The sequence below is a fragment of the Lissotriton helveticus genome, chromosome 11 (assembly GCF_964261635.1).
Source record: "Lissotriton helveticus chromosome 11, aLisHel1.1, whole genome shotgun sequence".
Lineage (NCBI taxonomy): Eukaryota > Metazoa > Chordata > Amphibia > Caudata > Salamandridae > Lissotriton > Lissotriton helveticus.
The window spans coordinates 1,000,398,885-1,000,412,639 of NC_136072.1; the positions used below are offsets into that span (position 1 = coordinate 1,000,398,885).

At 44.8% G+C, this 13,755-nt stretch overlaps 1 protein-coding gene across 1 annotated transcript in view; it reads left to right on the forward strand.

Moving 5' to 3' along the window:
- The window catches only part of MMAB (metabolism of cobalamin associated B), a 137,852-nt gene that overhangs the window by 27,427 nt on the left and 96,670 nt on the right, over positions 1 to 13,755 (forward strand). The window lies entirely within an intron of this gene.

Here is a 13,755-nt window from a genome sequence, read left to right on the forward strand (position 1 = left end):
CCATCCGGGCCCATAGCTTTCCCAGAGTTGACGGCGAAAAGTGCTGTAGTCCGTTTGTCCACCGTGATGTCAGCGTCCAGGGTCGCCCGATCAGTGTCTGAGATGACAGGGAGGTGCATTTCCTCCAGGAGTTGCCTAGATTCTTCAGGCGCATAGCAGGAACCAGCGGTGTACACACGCTCCAAATGGTCGGCAAAGGCCTCCGCAATATCCTGCGGGTCCACAACTGTGGAGCCATCCGGTCTAAGGATGGAGGGAACCCAACGGGATACCTGGTCTCGCCGCTCCAACCACGCAAGCATTGTGCCTGCAGCGTCTCCGAATTCATACACACGGTGGCGTGTGTGGAGCAAACGGGCCTGTGCTTTCTCCTCAGTCAGCGCCTTGTACATCAATTGCTGAGTACGGAGGCGGTGAGCAGTGTTGACGGAGGGGGCGGTGTTGTGTACCGTTTCGAGGTGGATATGGTCTGTTTCTGCCTGGAGGATCCGTTCTCTATGGGCACGCATATAGCCTGTCTTTAGTGTCAATGCCTCACCCTTTATGACCGCTAGATACGCCTCCCAGAGCGTCACCGTCGAAGCAACCGAGCCGGCGTTTTCAGTGAAGTAATATTCGGTGCGCTCGAGGAGGCTGTCTTTGATATCAGGGATTTGCATGAGCCAGGGGCTAATAACAATAGGGCCACGCGCGTATGGACGATGATAGGTCAAGTCCATGCTGAGGGGTGAGTGATCAGAAATGCCGTGCGGAAGGCCTGACGGGCGAACGAAGTAGCCGAGGTCAGCAGTGGGGCAGAATAAATAGTCAATGCAGAACATGCTTTTATGCGCGTTTGAGTAGTGTGTGAAGTATGATGTGGTCGGATAATGGTGGCGCCAGATGTCTTCTAGCCCCATAGCGTGCGTAAAGTCGGAGATGTCGAAGCGCGACCGATGAGAGCTGCGCTTGGGACTACGATCTAAGTTATCGCACATCGTGCTGTTAAAGTCTCCGACGATCAGAAGTGTACCAATAGGGAGGCCCAGCATATGAGCACCCAGCTCCTTAAGGGAGTCTTGGACTAATGCCGGTGGAATGTACACTGAGAGTATGTTTAGCGGGCGGCCCTCCCAGGAGGCCTCAACAAGAGCAAAGCGACCTAAGGGGTCAGCCCATGTCCTGGAGGGAATAAATGCGAGGTTCTTTTTAACCAGGATCCCGGTGCCGCGGGACCCAGAGGTGAAACCGGCGTGAACCAATAGTGTATAGCCGCTGCGTTGAAGAGCTCGACAAGAGTTACCCACCAGGTGCGTTTCCTGTAACAGGACGATGTCAGGGGAGTGACGCCGGAGGTATTGGAGGACTACACTTCTCTTAATTTTGTGTCCCAGGTCATTTACATTCCAAGACAGGATCGTGAGGGTTCTAGAGAGAGTATGCGTCATGGTGATAAACTAAGTGGAGTATGTGGAAGGAGAAATGGAAGTAAGGCCGGCGAATGCGCCAGGACAGCAGATCAGAACAACGAACGGAGCAGAAAGCCCACCAAGCTCTAGGGGACCAGGCAAATACTGGGGTGAACAGCTCGGCAGCATAGGACCCACAGTGGGCCGCGAGTTACAAGCAATGTGACAAGAAAAGACTCCGCGTGAAAGCAAACAAAAAAACAATGCAATGACAACAAAATAGACCCACATTTCCCCACCCCCCATTCCAACCCCTCTCCCTGCTCCCCTGCCCGCGGACTTCAAACTATCCACACCCCAACTAGGCAGAGTGCATGTCGCCCTCCCAACCACGGTAGGGGTACCCGATGAGCCGGTGCCGCCCCCCCGCCTGCCACTAGCAATGAAGTGACCAACATGCATATGAATATGTAAAATATGAAACAGATCCCAGTGCTATATCCTCATGGTATAAAGAGTACCTGGTAGGCAGTCAATGTGGCCCCGGCTGGGACCGAGGGGCGCACCATCTGAAATCAGGAACGAACAAGTCGTGGAGGTCTGCCATTCAGAGCTGTCCTCACAAGCAGCTCCCAATAAGAGGAGCAGATCCGCAGAGCAGTAGCCAAGGTCGGTGAACGACGAACCTCCAACGGCAAAGGGTCCTCATTCACCTACGGGGTCGAGGCCTGTAAAGAGTTCCTGACTGCCCGGCAGTTGATCATCTCGCGGGTGTTCGTCTTGGATGTCGCGGGCGTCGCGGTTTCTCGGAGATTTCTCAGCCCGGCACCAGCATTCAAGCCAGTCCCACACCTCATCTGGCGACATGAAGAACCAAGCCTTGCCATCATGTTCTACGCGCAATTTTGCTGGGAAGAGCATTGAATATCAGATGTGTTTTTCGCGTAGGGCTTTCTTGGCCTCCAGGAAGCTACGTCTCCTGGCCTGTACCTTCATGGTGAAGTCTGGGAACAGTGTGACGCGAGCATTATCAAGGAGGAGAGGCGGTCCCGACCAGGCAGCTTGGAAGATGGCGTCGCGGTCCCGGAAGTTGAAGACCCTCGCGATGATAGGGCGGGGGGAGCCCCCGGCTTGGGTTTACCTCCCGGGACCCTGTGCGCCCGCTCAATTGAAAAGTAACCTGAAAGTTGTTTCGGCTGGAGATGGGTCGTAATCAGTTTTTCCACAAAGAGGTCCGCAGCCGGCTCCTCCATGCGCTCCGGAACGCCTAAAATGCGAAGGTTGTTGCGTCGTGCCCTTCCTTCATAGTCGTCCAGGAGGTCGCTCATTTGTTTTTGTTGCTGCTGGAGCTGCACCACCTGCTGCTGGAGAGTAGAGGTGTCTTCAATAAGAGCCGCAGTCTTAACTTCTACGTCCTTGACTTTGGAGTCCATCTTCCTCAGATCTGCCCGCAGCAGTGTCACCGCAATATTGACTGAGTCTATCCGTGTCTCTAGGGAGGATCTCACCCCAGCTATCGCCTGCATGACGTCCTCCAGGGTAGGGGTCTTCGCTCCTGACGAGGGGGATGCAAGGTTCGGGGTATCAGGGGAGGCCATGGTCTTATTTTCCCCTTTAGTGCCCCAGGAGTTCTTAGTAAGCTGTCTCTGGCTGGAGGGCCTGGTCACTTTGTTCGACGCCATGAGGAACACTGCTGTGAGGGTGGAGGCGTGCAAGACTCAAAGGGAAGCGAAATGTAATCGCAGAAGCGGCCTATGTTGTTAGAACGGGCAGTACAGACTTGTCAGGTCCAGCCAATCCCAGTCGGCAGAGCGGCGCTCAGGGGACAGCAAGTAGTGGAGGACACAGCGTGCGTTGGCGAATCCTGGGAGTCAGGAGTGTCACAGAGGCGCAAGAATCGTATGTGAGGCCTAGGTGAGCAACAGGACTCACTGCGAGTCAACGATGGCCCAGGATCGCCAAATCCAAGACAGGTCCGGCAGCAGAAGGGCGGATCCGACACCAGATAGGACAGCGGCGGACTCTCGAGGTGCACAGGAGGGCTAGGCCGTGGCCAGGGCTCCGGATGGAAGAGTAGCGGCAGGAACCACTCTGCGGGAGATAGTCAGTACTTGAAACCACGCAGGCGCTATAGTGGCGTCAATGCAGCCCACATCCACAGTGCCGCCCCTGTATCCAGTGCAAGTCCGGTGATAGAGTAGGCCTCAAGGCAGTGGTGTGCGGGCCTCTGCTTCCAGTGAAGGTGGGCCGCAGCGGGGCGAAATGGCGAAGGTCCGGGGGCCCGTTGGCAGGGGACAAAGAATGTGAGCGGCTCAACGTTGTCCCAGGAGAGTCGTGGCTGAGGTGGGGAGCGGGCGGGGGAAGTCACTGAGCGCCGGCCGTCTCGGGCCCAGAAGCCGAGGAGCTGCGCAGGAGGTGTAAGGCACTATCGTCAGAGGCTGCTGTGAGGGCGAGATCCGATTTGGGCCAATACGTGGGCGTCGCAGCAGCGCCAGAGTGTCCTGCAAATTCAGCGCAGACCCGGCAGCCCCCGCACCTCCAAAGAAGAATTGGGCCTTCCGGACGCGGCGATCCGGCCTCAGCTGCAGATGGGAGTGGATCGCAACGGGCCGAAGTAGAGTCTGTCTGAAGTCTGTCGGCAGGAGAGAAGATCAGCGTGGCTCAGCCCCAGCTCCACAGGTCTATTGCGAAAAAGAAGTGAGTGGGGAGAGTCTGTGGGTGTAGGTGACCACAGGCCCAAAAGCTGGGGTGTCGCGTGGGCGGCACTCCGACGTGAAGCGGCCGGACACAGTTCCTTCTGGGCAGCACAACTTGTGCAGAGAGCCGGCGGAGCAGTTTTGGCAGTCAGGGAAGCCACCCGCTAGGCTCCGGTGCGGCGCAGCAGGGTCCGCCACTCAATCCCGGCCTCGGACAAAGCAACACCAGCAAGGATAGTCAATAGTGGGGTCCGAGCTCCGATGCAGGCGCCATCCTGCAGGCCACGGGACCTCCGCTTCCCAAGATGTGTTCTCCCCGCACAGAACAGGAATCGGGCCACGCCAGTATCCAGGCAGGCACCGGGGTCTTCTAGACGGCTCCCCCGATGTTTAGGGGGAGCACAGGTCGTAAAACGGATAGGTGTAGGCGGATGAGCAGGCGGGGATAGTTAGCGACCATTCCCGTCGGCTGCTAGCCACGCCCCGGCAAAAAATATTTTTAGCTGGATTACAATGTTGGTCGGAGTTGCCTCTGACCAACTCCATTTTGGTGGTGAACTTCCCTACCAAAGGTCGGCGGTTCCGCACCGCGAATTACGATCCAAACTCCCTTTCTCAATGCGAGCTTGGGTGGGAGGTGGAAACCTCCTGCAGCACAAGCTCCCATTGAGAAATGTGTTTGTGAACATCCCTGAACCGTGTGGCAGGCACCTCATGGTGCCTGCCACACGGTGGATGGATATTCAGGGGGGCACCTATTGCGCCCCAAACCCAGGTGCGGAGAGCCACGGGGGAAGGGGGCACTGCGAGGGGACCCCCAATGTCACTTTCCGACAACCTTTCTATGTCGGAAAGGCCGACATGGAAAGGCTGTCTGAAACCAACATCATAATCCCGATGGCCGAAACGCCGTCCTTAAGGGATTATGAGGCCTTTCTGACCGGAGCCCGTCGGAAAGCTTTGGTCGGTCCCTCCGACTGCTGCCACTGACTACACGCATCGTACTGCGTCGGTTGGACCACAGCAGTAGATGCGATTTGTACCACAACCGACAAGCCGTCAGTTGCGGTTCAAACCGCATCGTAATTAGGCCCATAGTATGTTTAGGTGCAAGAAGCATGTTTGAACTACATTGTTACTTTGTAGTTTCATACTGAAGTAAGAGTCCGTGGTTATAGAGTTTCAACTAGTTGTGTGGGTTGGGGATAAATGGCCTATGCTTTTTGTCCAGGACCATTGTTAAGTCACCATAGACCAGGATGTTGGTTTTTGTCAGGGCTAAGTCTGAGGTGATTTCCAATCATCCAGCTGTTACTCTAATGGAGGCAGTATGGCAGTACTTGATTGTTAGAAGGTGAGGGTTGAATTAGGTGCCATCCCACCATAGCTTTTGCATTATGTGCCATGGGCGGGGCTTACAGAGATAAAAGGTCTGATGTAGGGATTGAACTGTGGTGAAACATAGAGTTCTGAGGGACGTCACTACTTATTCAGCTAATTTCATAGCGAAAGGGTGGAAAGTGTACCATCTGAGTTTTATGCAAGGAAAGGAGAGAAGCAGGTGGGTGCAAGGCTTCGCAAGACATTTGTTTCTTTTGAGGCAGATTTGATGGTTCACTGTGCCGGAGGCTGTTGATATGTATAGAAGGGTGAGGCTACTAGTGCTTTCATCATGAGCAGTTGCTATAGATTATACTAAATCAGAATACAGAGACTAAGTTTAGGTGTATACTGGAATCAACCAGAAACCTTGAGTCAGATTACCAAATCCAGCCTCAAAGCGGTATACTGGGGCATTGTTGAGACTGATCTTATCATGAATTGTAAAGGATCGCTTTCGGCTGCTTTTATGAATTTTAAACCGACATCGTCATTTGAGGACACGATAGATGACATTGTACCTCCCTTAGCAAGAAAACTATACCTACAGTTTAGGTATGGCTGCCTATCTGTAAATATTTTTAAAGGTAAATGATGTAAAGCAGGAGACAGGGTTGATGGAAATTGTACCCGTTGCCAAGGGGGACTTGAGTCACTTGAGCATGTTTATTTTTCTGTCCCTTGGACAGTCGGTCTCAATCCAAATGAATAGCCTGACTATGTAGAAACTTGGGAGTAAGCAAGTACAAGGAGGCGTATAGAATACTGCAGACAAATACATCTTGTATTATCGTATTCTGTACAGCCAAGTTTCTAATGTGTATCAGGCGTGCCAAGTGTACTCTTTATAGTCCCTAGGCTGCCCCAAATTGCAGGGTCTCGTTAAACTGTATTGTGTATTTAGTATTGTTCTGTGTTGACTATGTTTTTTAATATTATGGAAGATAGTCATTGATTTTTTTTATTGTTCTTAAACTATTTTTATGATGTATCTGGTCCTACTAAAAATGTAAGTTTTATAATTTCACTGTGCTGCTATTGTAATGAACCACAAACAAGTATTTTGAATGTTTTATGTTTTATTTGTGTCTGTAAGGGGGTGATTATGATCGCATGCGAACCGCCCGTCCATCACAACCTGATTTACCCCCTCCACATTACCATGGCGGGGGGTATTGCGGCGATGCCGCTATGGAAAGGCTGGCGGGGAATTGCTTTAGGGGCCCATTGTGGGACCCCGGGGTTATGGGGGGCTGCACTTTGGGGGGGGGGTACCTATGGTACTACCCTACATTACCATGCACAAGGTGGCAGGAACCGCACGGTGTCTGCCACGTTGTGCATGGCAATGCACATTGTGCCATTTTGGCATTGTGGCAGGTGCTGCTGTGAACTTGTGGAATGCGACCGCCAGGGTGGTGGTCACATCCTAATCAGTGGTGCGGGACCGCCGCACGTCTGGCGGCAGGTCCCAGCACCACTAGGGTTGTGGGCAGACGAAAGTCCGCCTGCAATCCTAATGGGCCGCTAAGTGTTTTTGCTTTATGTCGTACTTTTTTGATCTATAGTGATCGAAATAAAGTCCTTTGAACTGAAAAGAAAAAAATATCCTAAATCAATGTGTGTATTCTGTTTGTTTCATAATTAGAATGCCACTTAGAGTGTATTTAGGCAAGACTGGGATGCCAGGTGATGCATCACTTGCTTAAAAACGAGAAGTTTGTACAATATAGCTGGGAATGGGAAGTTGGGGATGTGTTTGTAAGCGGGGAAGGCAGTTTAATCTGAAGATGTGTTTTTTGCGCATTTTTGAATTGGTTGCTGTTTTGTTGGTTCTTGTGAGCCCTCGAGGTATGTGATCGTGAGTTATGTTTGTTTGAGTATGGGGAAGGGTGTGATTGTCAGGTGTGAGAGTATGTGTCCATGGATATCCTGAAGTTCAGGTGTTAAGTGTGTGGCTAATATTTTGAATAATTTCTTCATCGGGCTCTTCGATTAAAAAACACCTGCTGATTGATTTGGAAAGATCCTTATGGGCAAGGTGGCCAAGGCCATTATGTTAATGTAGGGATAGCTTTGTGCATTTTGGATAGTTGGTCTGTAGTGTCTGAGGTGTTGGAAGTTCAGTTTGCCCCAGTGGCTGTAAGAGGCACACCATTTACATTCTGTTAATTGTTTGTTTCACCATTACCAAGGATTTCTAATCATATAGTTTCCTAAAAGCAAATAACCCTCCTACATTGAAAAGAAAAGTGTCAAAGTCCCTAAAAACGAAGTCCTGGTGCATCACATAATGTGTAATGCCTACGTTCACACATTTGGGCATCTTGTTGCTGAATAACCGGCATATATTAAGAAACCCCTTTTCAATCCCATTTTTTGAAACCGCACAGATTCTAAAGGTAACTTCTTGCTGAAAAAAAGTCTGACCAGATTCTAGCAAAGAAGACAAATGAAACATGTCTTTTAAAAATTACCACTGACGACTTGTGTGAGCAGCCCACTGATCATATGCTCTTTGCTGTTTCAGACAGTACATCTCTGAACATTGTCTTAGAGTTTGTGTATACTGCTTTTAAAAACACATATTGTGGATACTATTCCTAGTTATTTTAGTTTTCAAACAAAATCTTCGGCAAATCACTGCTGCATACCTTTCTTTTTCATTAGCTATGATATTAATCAAAATATGTATTACCTTTATAAATATTGGTATAGTATAGAGGTGACCAGCTATGTCATTATTTTCATTATATGAAAGGTCAGAAATATGCCTCTGTGTTTATTGCAGGGCGCACATTCTATCACAGTTTGGATGCTATCAAGGCTCTGAGTTTTTCTGCAAGCCTACACACTGGGAGAAAGTGGGCAGAAGACAGTAGTTCCAGGATTGAGTTTGTGTACACCCACAAATGTACCTGTTTAAGGGGTATTCACTAACTCCTCTACAATCTCTTTGACATTGAAAAAGGTTGGAAAACGAAAGCATTTTTCATGGTGGAATAAAGGTTATATGGAGAAAGGGAATTTGCAGTTGCTCACCAGATTTTCACTTGAGGAAATACACGCATGCATACTTGCTCATGTGAAAATGGAAATCCTATGTTTCCTAAGGGTACCGTTTCCAGGCCGGCTTCTGTGAATTCATGAGTCTTAAATGTGAACCAATGCAAGGATATATAGCTGTTGGTTCTATTTTGAGACTTTCTTTAAGAATTTATTTTCATGTTGCCTATAATGGTGTTGTACCAATTCTGAATTATTCTTCTTCTTTTAAGGCATGCTTAAAACACATTTTGCTAAATCATGCCTCGGAGAAATGGGGGTCTATCCTCAAAATGCATTTTTTAGGTGTTTATGGAGGGGCATGCACCCACTCACCAAATAATAAGAACAATACTATTCACAAACTTCACTTATAAGGTTACTACAACCAAAATGGGGGCCCCAAAAGAGTAGTAAAGTACTCCAGCTAAGAGTTGGAGTAAGTCCAGTACCAAACACAGCCAACCACTCATACTGCAATGTCGTCCTTAGAAAATAAGGGTGGTAGGCACTTAAAATAAAACCCCATAGGACACGATAAAGTAGTTTATTTAAAACAGTTAAAGATACATTTTAAATATAATTTCATGTTACAAAATCTAAAACTAAAACCTATTCATAATTTAATTATAAAGTATTGTATACATTAATATAAAATTGTTTATTAAAATGTAATTAAATTATTTAATGAATTCTATATCACTTTCAAGAATTAATAATGCATAATTTTTTTACTTTAGATGGGAATTAATTTTCTAATTTGAACTTCAGAAAATAATTTTTATTTAATACATTTAAATTTAAGACATAGGTAATAGTGCTGTAGCATTTTTAAGTTGTGTTCTACATTATAAAAAATACAAATACATTTAAATCAAGGCTTTAAAAAAATATATTTTTACTATTTTCTTTATATGAACCTTTTGACTTTGCCGAATAATTTACCATAGAGAGACTTCATAGTGGGGGTGGATGTCTCCTTACTATGGTGAAATATAGGGAAAATAAAATAGGAAAGTACTAAATATTATAATAAATTATTCCAAATATTTTTCTGAGATAGCAATGTTAAATAATTTTACGTATTTTAAATGTAAAACAAAATATAAAATGCTGCAACACTATTCATTTAATTTTGAATTAAATATTTAATTTAAACACAATAAATAAATATTATTTACCTGAAGTTTAAATCAAACAAATGAATTCCCATCTAAATAAAAATAATATTATTCATTAATAAATATTAAAAGTGATGTATACAATTATTTTAAATGATTTTGATTATAGTGTAATGGAAGTTAATTCATGCATTCACAAAAGTTAAAATATGTTATAATTGTGTACTATTTTTAGCTTTTTTAACATTGAAATATATTAATGTTTTAACTATTTTAGATAATGTCATTTCATTTAACATTATGTTCTGTAGGGTTCTATGTGAGTCCCCATCTCCATTTATTTCTGTGGAAGGGTGGTTATTATCATTGGTTGGCCATATGTGGTGCTGAAACTACTGTTTATTTGTATACAGTAGTAACTTACATTCATAAATTTGGCTCCAACCCCATTTTGAGGTAGTGGATACCTTTTACTTCTGTACTTTTAAGTAACTTTAAACTAGAAGTTTGTGAATAGGCAAAAGTAGTAAAGTTACTCATACGCATAAGAGTAAATTACACATGTACATTACTCACAAGTGTAAGTCACCCTTGTAAATAGCCCCTATGGTACTTAAAGTTGAACAGTATTTTAGAAGCCACTTTATTTTCCAATTTGCAGATTTTCTTTGTGTAGTTTGTTTGAAAGTGTATTTGGAAAAGAGCCGGGGAGCCAGTGTACAGGATAAATATGCCCTGACAGGAAATAAACAATAATTGGTAAAGGAACACCTGGGCAAGGTGGATTACACCTAATACGGGCATGACAATTCCCAATCAATCAGCAAACAATAAAACAACATTTGTTCAAAAATAGATATTTATTAAATAAAGTCATATACCGGAGCATTTTTTTTATTTTATTTTTAGATATATAATACTCCATCCCACTCCAGCAAAGAAGAAGGCACGTACTCGAAGATGTAAAGGTATGGCTTTCTTTAATAAATCAGGTCTCACACGATCCCATGGCTAGAGAGAATATATATATCAGGAAGCTAATAAATAATTTGGTATTAAAATCAATGGTAGTCATTCAGTGTAATGTTTACATACATTGATATTGCACAACTTGATATACAGAGGACAAGAGACCTAGAAATATACAATACATAATTCGATATATGACTTTATTTAATAAATATCTATTTGTATAATTGTTTGCTGATTGATTTGGCATAATCTTGCCCGTATTAGGCGTAATCAACCTTGTAATAATTAATCAGCAGATAGGGATGAGGAATAGATGTGTCCGTTTATTTCCCCATGGTGAGTATGAAATTAATCAAAAACAGAAACAGGACACTTGTAACAATTCTAAACCATTGGTTGGAAGAAGAGTTGAAACACCCTCAAAAAATCAATGTTGTTCGGAAAAGCGGTATATATGTTTCATCCGCCCCACATTGACGTTGTGGCAGTTATCATTGGATGTTCCAATATGTGCTAAGTGCCAGCCTCATCCAGAGGCACCTCTGGTATAGAATGCAGTGTCCAGAGATTGAGGGTTGCCCCCACAAAAAAGTGTAAAACCAGGATTCTTGAAAAAAAGGGGAGGAAAAAATGTGAAAAAGAGAAAGTCACCCTAATACTTTAATGTGAGGTGAGATTCTGCTGTCATAAAATATACTGATACTTCAGGAAGATCGAGTTACTAGATCTGTGAGTATTATAATGGGCTTGTCGACATGTTTCAGCTCCCTTTGGCCCTGTGGGTCTATGGAGCTTTCGTCAGGACTAACATACATGAATATTTCTACTCACACGACTTGTGTAGTATATTGAAGTGTTCGCTTTTTGACACTTGGTTATGAAAACCTGCTCTCCATCATCTGTAATAAAAAGAGAGAGACATACAACAGTACACAAAATTTATATTGACTATAATGTTGGTTATTTTTTGGGGGGTCGAAAGGGGGGGGCGAAAGGAGGGGATTGGTGTCATCCTTTCAATGTTAGCGTCTTTTCTCTAAGATACTGTTTTGAAGGAAAAAATGTTCGGCAGTGGATTAAGATTAACGAGCTAAGTGTGATCAAAATAGTTACAGCTTTGTATTCGAAACCAACTAATACAGATCTCAGACAAAACCTTTGACCCTGACACAATGCTCCTGGTCGGTCTAGACGTGGAATCCTTGTATACCAGCCTACCCCAAGACGAGACGATCCAGATGTTGGAAGATGTCCTTTTCATGGAAGACTGGCAACACAATACCCCCAGACACTTCATCCTTGAGTGCTGCAAATTAGCACTAAAATAAAAAAAAATTTAATACAATGGAGAGTTGTACCTACAAATTCATGGCACCTCCATGGGCAGTGCATTTGCGCCTTCGGTGGCGGGTCTGTACGTAAGTCATTTCGAAAGTCAACATGTTCTAAATGAATCAAACCCTTTCTCTTCCAGTATAATATATTGGAAGAGATACATTGATGATATTCTTCTGATTTGGAATATCGAACAAGACCTGAAACAGTTCATGGATTGGCTAAATAGACTGGATCCCTGGCTAAAATGTACTTACATAGCCAATAACACACAACTAGATTTTCTGGACCTTACAATTTTTACAGAAAATAACACCTTGCAAACCAGAACTTACACCAAGCCAACGGCTAAGAATAGCCTATTATCTTACAAGAGCTATCACCCGAAGCCACTCAGAGACAATCTCCCATACAGCCAATTTTTACGGCTCAGAAGAAATTGCAGTAAAGATGAAGACTATAAGAAACAGGCCCTAGAACTAAGTGAGAAATTAAAAAACAGAGACTACACCCAGAAAACTATTTCTAGATGCAAAAAAAAGCGAACAACCAGCCAAGAGACTGTCTCCTGCAAACCCATCCAAAAGAACAAATACCAGATTTAACCATCTGCGTAACAACTTTCTGTCCATCCACCTATGATGTGCAAAAATTGGTAAATAAAAATTGGCACATACTGAACACTGGGAGATTTGATTGGCCCAAACCAAGATTTGCCAATCGAAGAACAAAAAATCTGAAGGACTTATTGGTACACACACGGCCTCCAAAGAAAAAACCACTGGCCATAACAAGAGATGTCTCGATGACACCTATTACAGGGCACTACCCTTGTGGCACATGCGTAGCATGTAAAACAACCACAGCATCAAAAACATTACAACTATCAGAGACCTTACTTTGGACGCAAAGACAGCATACAAATTGCAATTCATCCCACGTCATCTACATGGTAAGCTGTCCATGTAAAAAGAAATACATAGGGATGACCTGCCGAAAAGTAAAAACAAGAATTGGCGAACACAGAAGCAATATTAGACTGAAAAAGAACCCCACTAAATTATGTTCGCATTTCGTAGAAATGAATCACTCCTGTGACGATCTCCACTGGACTGTGATAGAAATGTTAACAGATAAGTCACAGAACTCAGAGAAAATACTCTACAAAAAGGAACAGAGGTGGGTGAACCGTCTCCATACCTACCAACAAGGTCTCAATGATAATGTACCATGGCACCAATTCGCAAAATAACATCATTTGCTGACTAATGAATGTCCAATGGAATCAAGAAAAGTCCTACACAAAAAAAAAAACACCGAAAAAAGAATAAAAATGTCTACAACCTATCGATCATGTGTCCCTACACAATTACAATATAGTATGCTTTGCCCTATCAACTTGAAAATGTAACCAATTTGTTCGCTTGTCTGAACGGCTAAATCCGTCAAAGCCGAGACAGCGATACATAAAGTTATCTTCAAAAAAAACCTTCATTCCATTATCATGCATGGCCCTTTAAATATGAGCTCATCATGCAGTCCCAGCGTCCGGGGGCAGAGTCAGCACAAGCCTCAGAACCATACACCACGCGGGTAATGGCGGCTCTGCTTCATTCCCAGAAAAATCGGTAAGACGCAAAAGCGGCGAGTGTAATGATTCACTTCCTTTTCTCCAGCTCTGTGCTTAAAGAAGCGGCATTCCCCTGATGGAAAATTTGGCTCTTCAAAAACAGGTAGGACAGATCTTTTAAATATCTTTAAACCGAAGCGAAATTAACCGGTAAAATGTTCGCATCGTAAACCTATGTGGGAGCATAC